A 14,197-nucleotide genomic window follows, 5' to 3' on the forward strand; every position below is an offset into this window, starting at 1 on the left:
AATGCAATCCATAGCCTGGCTTTTGCCTGAACCCCCATCACTCCTCCTCTTGCATATAAGACAATATTTCAGATCTGCATATGAAAACAACACGCCTACCTTTGTTGCACATAGCTGCCTGCCTGTCTCTAGTTACCCCACTGGCTGTAGCTGCGTCCCTTCCGACATGGAATAACACCAACTGTAACGATAAACTGAAAATTAACAGTATAAACCTGCATCATTTTGGACTCTGGTATTTGCTGAATCCGGGTGACCTGACAATCGATGGTGGTGCCGCTGGTGATTCTGGCCTTCTTGGAATCTGTTGGGCCTATGTGTTAGCTCACACATCACTTGGGTATCCATGGTAACTACCACAACATGGTCATCTGCAGTTTACATCTAGCCCGTGGCATTGAATGGCATTTTAAAAGTGCTAAGGGTCCTGGTGCAATAATCCTCCCATGAGGATCAGCCTCAACGGCTTTGTAGATTGCACTCATGTCAGCAACTCCATATACATTTTTTTTTCTTCATGCTTCTTTCTTCATCCTTTTTTCTTTCTGTCATTCAGACTTTCATTCATTCGATCTCTCTCACTCTCTTGCTTTAACTCATTTGTTCTCACTCACTCACTCACTCACTCAATCACTCACTCACTCATTCACTCTCACTCACTCTCACTCTCTCACTCACTCGCTCACTAAGTCAGTCTCTCTCTCTCTCTCTCTTTTTCTTTTTATATATATTTTTTTCCGTCTTCTTCTTCTTCTTCTTCTTCTTCAGACCCTGTCATAGCACTAATGCCTTTCCAATACCACCAGCAGATGGAGACACTCCATTGCAACATTGGTTGTGAGCAGCAGTTTCTAAAAACAAATGCCTCATGGCGGATTTCCCATCCATCAATGGATGGTAAATTTTGTTTTTATCATTCACTGACCACAGAAACCAATGCATGGTCAAGCAACAGCAATGACACACCCTTGTGTATAGGCATGAGACCCTCATGTCATTTAACAGGATTCAGCACCACCCACAAGACAGCTACCTGTCATGTCATGTCAAACCTGCACAGGTGTGCTAGATTATTATTATTTAGTTTTATTTTATTTTTTTACACCAATCAGTGTGCAAACATGGTCATTAAAACGCTAAATGAATAGACGTTCATAAACCAGTCAGTGCAACTCATCATTTTGGTCTCCAATTCTCAAACTCAAATTCTCACCCACGGAGGATTAAATGAGAATCTTTCTTGTTTAACACTGGAATGGGGTGGTGCACTGTTCACTACCCGAAGATACTGCCACATCGGGTCAATGCATAGGGCGACAGAAGCAAGCTTCCAAATCAGCTCCCTTTCTCAAAAATCCATTTAATTTATGGTCCCCAGATAGGGAACGTATGTATCAGTATGTGCTCACAAGTCACCCAAGTGCAAGTATTCACACAAAAAAAAACGTGCCTCAGGATGCGATCTGTCGCAAGATCCTTTCTTTTTTTACACTTGATCTAAGCCAAAAGGCCTAGAGGGGATAACCGGGAAAGGGGTGGACCCAACCATGTCCCCTTCATGAGCACTCACATTACTCATAGGAATGGAAGGAAGGCTGGCAGCCAACCAGCCTCCCATACACTTTCTGGGTGGGTGGCAGTCAGCCACCCATACATACATACAGCACAGGCTAAACCCACATCATCACTTAAAAAAAGGACAGGCGACCATTGCACTCTGATGGAGCATTTAGCAATGCAATCCATAGCCTGGCTTTTGCCTGAACCCCCATCACCCCTCCTCTTGCATATAAGACAATATTTCAGATCTGCATATGAAAACAACACGCCTACCTTTGTTGCACATAGCTGCCTGCCTGTCTCTAGTTACCCCACTGGCTGTAGCTGCGTCCCTTCCGACATGGAATAACACCAACTGTAACGATAAACTGAAAATTAACAGTATAAACCTGCATCATTTTGGACTCTGGTATTTGCTGAATCCGGGTGACCTGACAATCGATGGTGGTGCCGCTGGTGATTCTGGCTTTCTTGGAATCTGTTGGGCCTATGTGTTAGCTCACACATCACTTGGGTATCCATGGTAACTACCACAACATGGTCATCTGCAGTTTACATCTAGCCCGTGGCATTGAATGGCATTTTAAAAGTGCTAAGGGTCCTGGTGCAATAATCCTCCCATGAGGATCAGCCTCAACGGCTTTGTAGATTGCACTCATGTCAGCAACTCCATATACATTTTTTTTTCTTCATGCTTCTTTCTTCATCCTTTTTTCTTTCTGTCATTCAGACTTTCATTCATTCGATCTCTCTCACTCACTTGCTTTAACTCATTTGTTCTCACTCACTCACTCACTCACTCACTCACTCAATCACTCACTCACTCATTCACTCTCACTCACTCTCACTCTCTCACTCACTCGCTCACTAAGTCAGTCTCTCTCTCTCTCTCTCTTTTTCTTTTTATATATATTTTTTTCCGTCTTCTTCTTCTTCTTCTTCTTCTTCTTCTTCAGACCCTGTCATAGCACTAATGCCTTTCCAATACCACCAGCAGATGGAGACACTCCATTGCAACATTGGTTGTGAGCAGCAGTTTCTAAAAACAAATGCCTCATGGCGGATTTCCCATCCATCAATGGATGGTAAATTTTGTTTTTATCATTCACTGACCACAGAAACCAATGCATGGTCAAGCAACAGCAATGACACACCCTTGTGTATAGGCATGAGACCCTCATGTCATTTAACAGGATTCAGCACCACCCACAAGACAGCTACCTGTCATGTCATGTCAAACCTGCACAGGTGTGCTAGATTATTATTATTTAGTTTTATTTTATTTTTTTACACCAATCAGTGTGCAAACATGGTCATTAAAACGCTAAATGAATAGACGTTCATAAACCAGTCAGTGCAACTCATCATTTTGGTCTCCAATTCTCAAACTCAAATTCTCACCCACGGAGGATTAAATGAGAATCTTTCTTGTTTAACACTGGAATGGGGTGGTGCACTGTTCACTACCCGAAGATACTGCCACATCGGGTCAATGCATAGGGCGACAGAAGCAAGCTTCCAAATCAGCTCCCTTTCTCAAAAATCCATTTAATTTATGGTCCCCAGATAGGGAACGTATGTATCAGTATGTGCTCACAAGTCACCCAAGTGCAAGTATTCACACAAAAAAAAAAACGTGCCTCAGGATGCGATCTGTCGCAAGATCCTTTCTTTTTTTACACTTGATCTAAGCCAAAAGGCCTAGAGGGGATAACCGGGAAAGGGGTGGACCCAACCATGTCCCCTTCATGAGCACTCACATTACTCATAGGAATGGAAGGAAGGCTGGCAGCCAACCAGCCTCCCATACACTTTCTGGGTGGGTGGCAGTCAGCCACCCATACATACATACAGCACAGGCTAAACCCACATCATCACTTAAAAAAAGGACAGGCGACCATTGCACTCTGATGGAGCATTTAGCAATGCAATCCATAGCCTGGCTTTTGCCTGAACCCCCATCACTCCTCCTCTTGCATATAAGACAATATTTCAGATCTGCATATGAAAACAACACGCCTACCTTTGTTGCACATAGCTGCCTGCCTGTCTCTAGTTACCCCACTGGCTGTAGCTGCGTCCCTTCCGACATGGAATAACACCAACTGTAACGATAAACTGAAAATTAACAGTATAAACCTGCATCATTTTGGACTCTGGTATTTGCTGAATCCGGGTGACCTGACAATCGATGGTGGTGCCGCTGGTGATTCTGGCCTTCTTGGAATCTGTTGGGCCTATGTGTTAGCTCACACATCACTTGGGTATCCATGGTAACTACCACAACATGGTCATCTGCAGTTTACATCTAGCCCGTGGCATTGAATGGCATTTTAAAAGTGCTAAGGGTCCTGGTGCAATAATCCTCCCATGAGGATCAGCCTCAACGGCTTTGTAGATTGCACTCATGTCAGCAACTCCATATACATTTTTTTTTCTTCATGCTTCTTTCTTCATCCTTTTTTCTTTCTGTCATTCAGACTTTCATTCATTCGATCTCTCTCACTCACTTGCTTTAACTCATTTGTTCTCACTCACTCACTCACTCACTCACTCAATCACTCACTCACTCATTCACTCTCACTCACTCTCACTCTCTCACTCACTCGCTCACTAAGTCAGTCTCTCTCTCTCTCTCTCTTTTTCTTTTTATATATATTTTTTTCCGTCTTCTTCTTCTTCTTCTTCTTCAGACCCTGTCATAGCACTAATGCCTTTCCAATACCACCAGCAGATGGAGACACTCCATTGCAACATTGGTTGTGAGCAGCAGTTTCTAAAAACAAATGCCTCATGGCGGATTTCCCATCCATCAATGGATGGTAAATTTTGTTTTTATCATTCACTGACCACAGAAACCAATGCATGGTCAAGCAACAGCAATGACACACCCTTGTGTATAGGCATGAGACCCTCATGTCATTTAACAGGATTCAGCACCACCCACAAGACAGCTACCTGTCATGTCATGTCAAACCTGCACAGGTGTGCTAGATTATTATTATTTAGTTTTATTTTATTTTTTTACACCAATCAGTGTGCAAACATGGTCATTAAAACGCTAAATGAATAGACGTTCATAAACCAGTCAGTGCAACTCATCATTTTGGTCTCCAATTCTCAAACTCAAATTCTCACCCACGGAGGATTAAATGAGAATCTTTCTTGTTTAACACTGGAATGGGGTGGTGCACTGTTCACTACCCGAAGATACTGCCACATCGGGTCAATGCATAGGGCGACAGAAGCAAGCTTCCAAATCAGCTCCCTTTCTCAAAAATCCATTTAATTTATGGTCCCCAGATAGGGAACGTATGTATCAGTATGTGCTCACAAGTCACCCAAGTGCAAGTATTCACACAAAAAAAAACGTGCCTCAGGATGCGATCTGTCGCAAGATCCTTTCTTTTTTTACACTTGATCTAAGCCAAAAGGCCTAGAGGGGATAACCGGGAAAGGGGTGGACCCAACCATGTCCCCTTCATGAGCACTCACATTACTCATAGGAATGGAAGGAAGGCTGGCAGCCAACCAGCCTCCCATACACTTTCTGGGTGGGTGGCAGTCAGCCACCCATACATACATACAGCACAGGCTAAACCCACATCATCACTTAAAAAAAGGACAGGCGACCATTGCACTCTGATGGAGCATTTAGCAATGCAATCCATAGCCTGGCTTTTGCCTGAACCCCCATCACTCCTCCTCTTGCATATAAGACAATATTTCAGATCTGCATATGAAAACAACACGCCTACCTTTGTTGCACATAGCTGCCTGCCTGTCTCTAGTTACCCCACTGGCTGTAGCTGCGTCCCTTCCGACATGGAATAACACCAACTGTAACGATAAACTGAAAATTAACAGTATAAACCTGCATCATTTTGGACTCTGGTATTTGCTGAATCCGGGTGACCTGACAATCGATGGTGGTGCCGCTGGTGATTCTGGCCTTCTTGGAATCTGTTGGGCCTATGTGTTAGCTCACACATCACTTGGGTATCCATGGTAACTACCACAACATGGTCATCTGCAGTTTACATCTAGCCCGTGGCATTGAATGGCATTTTAAAAGTGCTAAGGGTCCTGGTGCAATAATCCTCCCATGAGGATCAGCCTCAACGGCTTTGTAGATTGCACTCATGTCAGCAACTCCATATACATTTTTTTTTCTTCATGCTTCTTTCTTCATCCTTTTTTCTTTCTGTCATTCAGACTTTCATTCATTCGATCTCTCTCACTCACTTGCTTTAACTCATTTGTTCTCACTCACTCACTCACTCACTCAATCACTCACTCACTCATTCACTCTCACTCACTCTCAATCTCTCACTCACTCGCTCACTAAGTCAGTCTCTCTCTCTCTCTCTCTCTTTTTCTTTTTATATATATTTTTTTCCGTCTTCTTCTTCTTCTTCTTCTTCTTCTTCAGACCCTGTCATAGCACTAATGCCTTTCCAATACCACCAGCAGATGGAGACACTCCATTGCAACATTGGTTGTGAGCAGCAGTTTCTAAAAACAAATGCCTCATGGCGGATTTCCCATCCATCAATGGATGGTAAATTTTGTTTTTATCATTCACTGACCACAGAAACCAATGCATGGTCAAGCAACAGCAATGACACACCCTTGTGTATAGGCATGAGACCCTCATGTCATTTAACAGGATTCAGCACCACCCACAAGACAGCTACCTGTCATGTCATGTCAAACCTGCACAGGTGTGCTAGATTATTATTATTTAGTTTTATTTTATTTTTTTACACCAATCAGTGTGCAAACATGGTCATTAAAACGCTAAATGAATAGACGTTCATAAACCAGTCAGTGCAACTCATCATTTTGGTCTCCAATTCTCAAACTCAAATTCTCACCCACGGAGGATTAAATGAGAATCTTTCTTGTTTAACACTGGAATGGGGTGGTGCACTGTTCACTACCCGAAGATACTGCCACATCGGGTCAATGCATAGGGCGACAGAAGCAAGCTTCCAAATCAGCTCCCTTTCTCAAAAATCCATTTAATTTATGGTCCCCAGATAGGGAACGTATGTATCAGTATGTGCTCACAAGTCACCCAAGTGCAAGTATTCACACAAAAAAAAACGTGCCTCAGGATGCGATCTGTCGCAAGATCCTTTCTTTTTTTACACTTGATCTAAGCCAAAAGGCCTAGAGGGGATAACCGGGAAAGGGGTGGACCCAACCATGTCCCCTTCATGAGCACTCACATTACTCATAGGAATGGAAGGAAGGCTGGCAGCCAACCAGCCTCCCATACACTTTCTGGGTGGGTGGCAGTCAGCCACCCATACATACATACAGCACAGGCTAAACCCACATCATCACTTAAAAAAAGGACAGGCGACCATTGCACTCTGATGGAGCATTTAGCAATGCAATCCATAGCCTGGCTTTTGCCTGAACCCCCATCACTCCTCCTCTTGCATATAAGACAATATTTCAGATCTGCATATGAAAACAACACGCCTACCTTTGTTGCACATAGCTGCCTGCCTGTCTCTAGTTACCCCACTGGCTGTAGCTGCGTCCCTTCCGACATGGAATAACACCAACTGTAACGATAAACTGAAAATTAACAGTATAAACCTGCATCATTTTGGACTCTGGTATTTGCTGAATCCGGGTGACCTGACAATCGATGGTGGTGCCGCTGGTGATTCTGGCCTTCTTGGAATCTGTTGGGCCTATGTGTTAGCTCACACATCACTTGGGTATCCATGGTAACTACCACAACATGGTCATCTGCAGTTTACATCTAGCCCGTGGCATTGAATGGCATTTTAAAAGTGCTAAGGGTCCTGGTGCAATAATCCTCCCATGAGGATCAGCCTCAACGGCTTTGTAGATTGCACTCATGTCAGCAACTCCATATACATTTTTTTTTCTTCATGCTTCTTTCTTCATCCTTTTTTCTTTCTGTCATTCAGACTTTCATTCATTCGATCTCTCTCACTCACTTGCTTTAACTCATTTGTTCTCACTCACTCACTCACTCACTCACTCAATCACTCACTCACTCATTCACTCTCACTCACTCTCACTCTCTCACTCACTCGCTCACTAAGTCAGTCTCTCTCTCTCTCTCTCTTTTTCTTTTTATATATATTTTTTTCCGTCTTCTTCTTCTTCTTCTTCTTCTTCTTCTTCTTCTTCTTCAGACCCTGTCATAGCACTAATGCCTTTCCAATACCACCAGCAGATGGAGACACTCCATTGCAACATTGGTTGTGAGCAGCAGTTTCTAAAAACAAATGCCTCATGGCGGATTTCCCATCCATCAATGGATGGTAAATTTTGTTTTTATCATTCACTGACCACAGAAACCAATGCATGGTCAAGCAACAGCAATGACACACCCTTGTGTATAGGCATGAGACCCTCATGTCATTTAACAGGATTCAGCACCACCCACAAGACAGCTACCTGTCATGTCATGTCAAACCTGCACAGGTGTGCTAGATTATTATTATTTAGTTTTATTTTATTTTTTTACACCAATCAGTGTGCAAACATGGTCATTAAAACGCTAAATGAATAGACGTTCATAAACCAGTCAGTGCAACTCATCATTTTGGTCTCCAATTCTCAAACTCAAATTCTCACCCACGGAGGATTAAATGAGAATCTTTCTTGTTTAACACTGGAATTGGGTGGTGCACTGTTCACTACCCGAAGATACTGCCACATCGGGTCAATGCATAGGGCGACAGAAGCAAGCTTCCAAATCAGCTCCCTTTCTCAAAAATCCATTTAATTTATGGTCCCCAGATAGGGAACGTATGTATCAGTATGTGCTCACAAGTCACCCAAGTGCAAGTATTCACACAAAAAAAAACGTGCCTCAGGATGCGATCTGTCGCAAGATCCTTTCTTTTTTTACACTTGATCTAAGCCAAAAGGCCTAGAGGGGATAACCGGGAAAGGGGTGGACCCAACCATGTCCCCTTCATGAGCACTCACATTACTCATAGGAATGGAAGGAAGGCTGGCAGCCAACCAGCCTCCCATACACTTTCTGGGTGGGTGGCAGTCAGCCACCCATACATACATACAGCACAGGCTAAACCCACATCATCACTTAAAAAAAAGGACAGGCGACCATTGCACTCTGATGGAGCATTTAGCAATGCAATCCATAGCCTGGCTTTTGCCTGAACCCCCATCACTCCTCCTCTTGCATATAAGACAATATTTCAGATCTGCATATGAAAACAACACGCCTACCTTTGTTGCACATAGCTGCCTGCCTGTCTCTAGTTACCCCACTGGCTGTAGCTGCGTCCCTTCCGACATGGAATAACACCAACTGTAACGATAAACTGAAAATTAACAGTATAAACCTGCATCATTTTGGACTCTGGTATTTCCTGAATCCGGGTGACCTGACAATCGATGGTGGTGCCGCTGGTGATTCTGGCCTTCTTGGAATCTGTTGGGCCTATGTGTTAGCTCACACATCACTTGGGTATCCATGGTAACTACCACAACATGGTCATCTGCAGTTTACATCTAGCCCGTGGCATTGAATGGCATTTTAAAAGTGCTAAGGGTCCTGGTGCAATAATCCTCCCATGAGGATCAGCCTCAACGGCTTTGTAGATTGCACTCATGTCAGCAACTCCATATACATTTTTTTTTCTTCATGCTTCTTTCTTCATCCTTTTTTCTTTCTGTCATTCAGACTTTCATTCATTCGATCTCTCTCACTCACTTGCTTTAACTCATTTGTTCTCACTCACTCACTCACTCACTCAATCACTCACTCACTCATTCACTCTCACTCACTCTCACTCTCTCACTCACTCGCTCACTAAGTCAGTCTCTCTCTCTCTCTCTCTTTTTCTTTTTATATATATTTTTTTCCGTCTTCTTCTTCTTCTTCTTCAGACCCTGTCATAGCACTAATGCCTTTCCAATACCACCAGCAGATGGAGACACTCCATTGCAACATTGGTTGTGAGCAGCAGTTTCTAAAAACAAATGCCTCATGGCGGATTTCCCATCCATCAATGGATGGTAAATTTTGTTTTTATCATTCACTGACCACAGAAACCAATGCATGGTCAAGCAACAGCAATGACACACCCTTGTGTATAGGCATGAGACCCTCATGTCATTTAACAGGATTCAGCACCACCCACAAGACAGCTACCTGTCATGTCATGTCAAACCTGCACAGGTGTGCTAGATTATTATTATTTAGTTTTATTTTATTTTTTTACACCAATCAGTGTGCAAACATGGTCATTAAAACGCTAAATGAATAGACGTTCATAAACCAGTCAGTGCAACTCATCATTTTGGTCTCCAATTCTCAAACTCAAATTCTCACCCACGGAGGATTAAATGAGAATCTTTCTTGTTTAACACTGGAATGGGGTGGTGCACTGTTCACTACCCGAAGATACTGCCACATCGGGTCAATGCATAGGGCGACAGAAGCAAGCTTCCAAATCAGCTCCCTTTCTCAAAAATCCATTTAATTTATGGTCCCCAAATAGGGAACGTATGTATCAGTATGTGCTCACAAGTCACCCAAGTGCAAGTATTCACACAAAAAAAAACGTGCCTCAGGATGCGATCTGTCGCAAGATCCTTTCTTTTTTTACACTTGATCTAAGCCAAAAGGCCTAGAGGGGATAACCGGGAAAGGGGTGGACCCAACCATGTCCCCTTCATGAGCACTCACATTACTCATAGGAATGGAAGGAAGGCTGGCAGCCAACCAGCCTCCCATACACTTTCTGGGTGGGTGGCAGTCAGCCACCCATACATACATACAGCACAGGCTAAACCCACATCATCACTTAAAAAAAGGACAGGCGACCATTGCACTCTGATGGAGCATTTAGCAATGCAATCCATAGCCTGGCTTTTGCCTGAACCCCCATCACTCCTCCTCTTGCATATAAGACAATATTTCAGATCTGCATATGAAAACAACACGCCTACCTTTGTTGCACATAGCTGCCTGCCTGTCTCTAGTTACCCCACTGGCTGTAGCTGCGTCCCTTCCGACATGGAATAACACCAACTGTAACGATAAACTGAAAATTAACAGTATAAACCTGCATCATTTTGGACTCTGGTATTTGCTGAATCCGGGTGACCTGACAATCGATGGTGGTGCCGCTGGTGATTCTGGCCTTCTTGGAATCTGTTGGGCCTATGTGTTAGCTCACACATCACTTGGGTATCCATGGTAACTACCACAACATGGTCATCTGCAGTTTACATCTAGCCCGTGGCATTGAATGGCATTTTAAAAGTGCTAAGGGTCCTGGTGCAATAATCCTCCCATGAGGATCAGCCTCAACGGCTTTGTAGATTGCACTCATGTCAGCAACTCCATATACATTTTTTTTTCTTCATGCTTCTTTCTTCATCCTTTTTTCTTTCTGTCATTCAGACTTTCATTCATTCGATCTCTCTCACTCACTTGCTTTAACTCATTTGTTCTCACTCACTCACTCACTCACTCAATCACTCACTCACTCATTCACTCTCACTCACTCTCACTCTCTCACTCACTCGCTCACTAAGTCAGTCTCTCTCTCTCTCTCTCTTTTTCTTTTTATATATATTTTTTTCCGTCTTCTTCTTCTTCTTCTTCTTCTTCTTCAGACCCTGTCATAGCACTAATGCCTTTCCAATACCACCAGCAGATGGAGACACTCCATTGCAACATTGGTTGTGAGCAGCAGTTTCTAAAAACAAATGCCTCATGGCGGATTTCCCATCCATCAATGGATGGTAAATTTTGTTTTTATCATTCACTGACCACAGAAACCAATGCATGGTCAAGCAACAGCAATGACACACCCTTGTGTATAGGCATGAGACCCTCATGTCATTTAACAGGATTCAGCACCACCCACAAGACAGCTACCTGTCATGTCATGTCAAACCTGCACAGGTGTGCTAGATAATTATTATTTAGTTTTATTTTATTTTTTTACACCAATCAGTGTGCAAACATGGTCATTAAAACGCTAAATGAATAGACGTTCATAAACCAGTCAGTGCAACTCATCATTTTGGTCTCCAATTCTCAAACTCAAATTCTCACCCACGGAGGATTAAATGAGAATCTTTCTTGTTTAACACTGGAATGGGGTGGTGCACTGTTCACTACCCGAAGATACTGCCACATCGGGTCAATGCATAGGGCGACAGAAGCAAGCTTCCAAATCAGCTCCCTTTCTCAAAAATCCATTTAATTTATGGTCCCCAGATAGGGAACGTATGTATCAGTATGTGCTCACAAGTCACCCAAGTGCAAGTATTCACACAAAAAAAAATGTGCCTCAGGATGCGATCTGTCGCAAGATCCTTTCTTTTTTTACACTTGATCTAAGCCAAAAGGCCTAGAGGGGATAACCGGGAAAGGGGTGGACCCAACCATGTCCCCTTCATGAGCACTCACATTACTCATAGGAATGGAAGGAAGGCTGGCAGCCAACCAGCCTCCCATACACTTTCTGGGTGGGTGGCAGTCAGCCACCCATACATACATACAGCACAGGCTAAACCCACATCATCACTTAAAAAAAGGACAGGCGACCATTGCACTCTGATGGAGCATTTAGCAATGCAATCCATAGCCTGGCTTTTGCCTGAACCCCCATCACTCCTCCTCTTGCATATAAGACAATATTTCAGATCTGCATATGAAAACAACACGCCTACCTTTGTTGCACATAGCTGCCTGCCTGTCTCTAGTTACCCCACTGGCTGTAGCTGCGTCCCTTCCGACATGGAATAACACCAACTGTAACGATAAACTGAAAATTAACAGTATAAACCTGCATCATTTTGGACTCTGGTATTTGCTGAATCCGGGTGACCTGACAATCGATGGTGGTGCCGCTGGTGATTCTGGCCTTCTTGGAATCTGTTGGGCCTATGTGTTAGCTCACACATCACTTGGGTATCCATGGTAACTACCACAACATGGTCATCTGCAGTGTTACGCCTAGCGCTCCGGGTCCCCGCTCCTCCCCGGAGCGCTCACGGCGCCTTTCTCCCTGCAGCTCCCCGGTCAGCGCTGACCGGGAGCGCTGCCCTGTCATGGCCGTTGGGGATGCGATTCGCACAGCGGGACGCGCCCGCTCGCGAATCGCATCCCAGGTCACTTACCCGTTCCCGTCTCCTGCGGTCATGTGCTGGCGCGCGCGGCTCCGCTCTCTAGGGCGCGCGCGCGCCAGCTCCCTGAGACTTAAAGGGCCAGTGCACCAATGATTGGTGCCTGGCCCAATTAGTTTAATTGGTTCCCATCTGTTTCCTGGCTATATCTAGTCTCCTCCCTTGCACTTCCTTGCCGGATCTTGTTGCCCTAGAGCCTAGTGAAAGCGTTTTTGTGTGTTTATACCCTGTGTACCAGAACTACTGCTATCTCCCCTGACTACGAACCTTGCCGCCTGCCCCCGACCTTCTGCTACGTCCGACTTTGCTTCTGCCTACTCCCTTGTACCTCGCCTATCTTCAGCAGCCAGAGAGGTGAGCCGTTGCTAGTGGATACGACCTGGTCACTACCGCCGCAGCAAGACCATCCCGCTTTGCGGCGGGCTCTGGTGAAAACCAGTAGTGTCTTAGAACCGGTCCACTAGCACGGTCCTCGCCATCCCTCTCTGGCACAGAGGATCCACCTCCTGCCAGCCGGCATCGTGACAGTAGATCCGGCCATGGATCCCGCTGAGGTTCCCCTGCCAGTTGTCTCTGATATCGCCCGACAGATCGCCCATCTAACCCACCAGCTGTCGGAAGTGTCCACCATTGTGCGCCAACATTCGCAACTTCTTCAGCAATCATCTCCTTCGCCAGCTCCTGCACCTCCTCCGCTGCGAGTGGCCACTCCTAGCCTCCACCTGTCCTTGCCGGACAAATTTAATGGGGACTCTAAGTTTTGCCGTGGCTTTCTTTCGCAATGTTCATTGCACCTGGAGATGATGTCGGACCTGTTTCCCACTGAAAGGTCTAAGGTGGCTTTCGTAGTCAGCCTTCTGTCTGGAAAAGCTCTGTCTTGGGCCACACCGCTCTGGGACCGCAATGACCCCGTCACTGCCTCCGTACACTCCTTCTTCTCGGAAATCCGAAGTGTCTTTGAGGAACCTGCCCGAGCCTCTTCTGCTGAGACTGCCCTGTTGAACCTGGTCCAGGGTAATTCTTCCGTTGGCGAGTATGCCGTACAGTTCCGTACCCTTGCTTCAGAATTATCCTGGAATAATGAGGCACTCTGCGCGACCTTCAAAAAAGGCCTATCCAGTCGCATCAAGGATGTGCTGGCCGCACGAGAGATTCCTGCCAATCTGCAAGAACTCATCCATCTAGCTACCCGCATTGACATGCGTTTTTCTGAGCGACACCAAGAGCTCCGCCAGGAAAAAGACTTAGATCTCTGGGCACCTCTCCCACAGTATCCGTTGCAATCTACGCCTGGGCCTCCCGCCGAGGAGGCCATGCAAGTGGATAAGTCTCGCCTGACCCAGGAAGAGAGGAATCGCCGCAGGGAAGAAAATCTCTGTCTTTACTGTGCCAGTACCGAGCATTTCTTGGTGGATTGCCCTATCCGTCCTCCACGCCTGGGAAACGCACGCACGCACCCAGCTCA

At 45.1% G+C, this 14,197-nt stretch overlaps 7 pseudogenes; all 7 read right to left on the reverse strand.

The window, feature by feature from the left end:
* Positions 1–1,258: 1,258 nt before the first annotated feature.
* Positions 1,259–1,522, reverse strand: LOC130312023 (U2 spliceosomal RNA; annotated as a pseudogene).
* A 1,484-nt stretch (positions 1,523–3,006) lies between these two features.
* Positions 3,007–3,272, reverse strand: LOC130312043 (U2 spliceosomal RNA; annotated as a pseudogene).
* Positions 3,273–4,743: 1,471 nt separating this feature from the next.
* On the reverse strand, positions 4,744–5,007 carry LOC130312024 (U2 spliceosomal RNA; annotated as a pseudogene).
* Positions 5,008–6,482: 1,475 nt separating this feature from the next.
* LOC130312025 (U2 spliceosomal RNA) lies at positions 6,483–6,746 on the reverse strand (annotated as a pseudogene).
* A 1,489-nt stretch (positions 6,747–8,235) lies between these two features.
* LOC130312026 (U2 spliceosomal RNA) lies at positions 8,236–8,499 on the reverse strand (annotated as a pseudogene).
* A 1,465-nt stretch (positions 8,500–9,964) lies between these two features.
* On the reverse strand, positions 9,965–10,228 carry LOC130312011 (U2 spliceosomal RNA; annotated as a pseudogene).
* Positions 10,229–11,701: 1,473 nt separating this feature from the next.
* Positions 11,702–11,965, reverse strand: LOC130312054 (U2 spliceosomal RNA; annotated as a pseudogene).
* Between the last annotated feature and the right edge of the window lie 2,232 nt (positions 11,966–14,197).

Source organism: Hyla sarda, unplaced genomic scaffold, assembly GCF_029499605.1.
Source record: "Hyla sarda isolate aHylSar1 unplaced genomic scaffold, aHylSar1.hap1 scaffold_1700, whole genome shotgun sequence".
NCBI lineage: Eukaryota > Metazoa > Chordata > Amphibia > Anura > Hylidae > Hyla > Hyla sarda.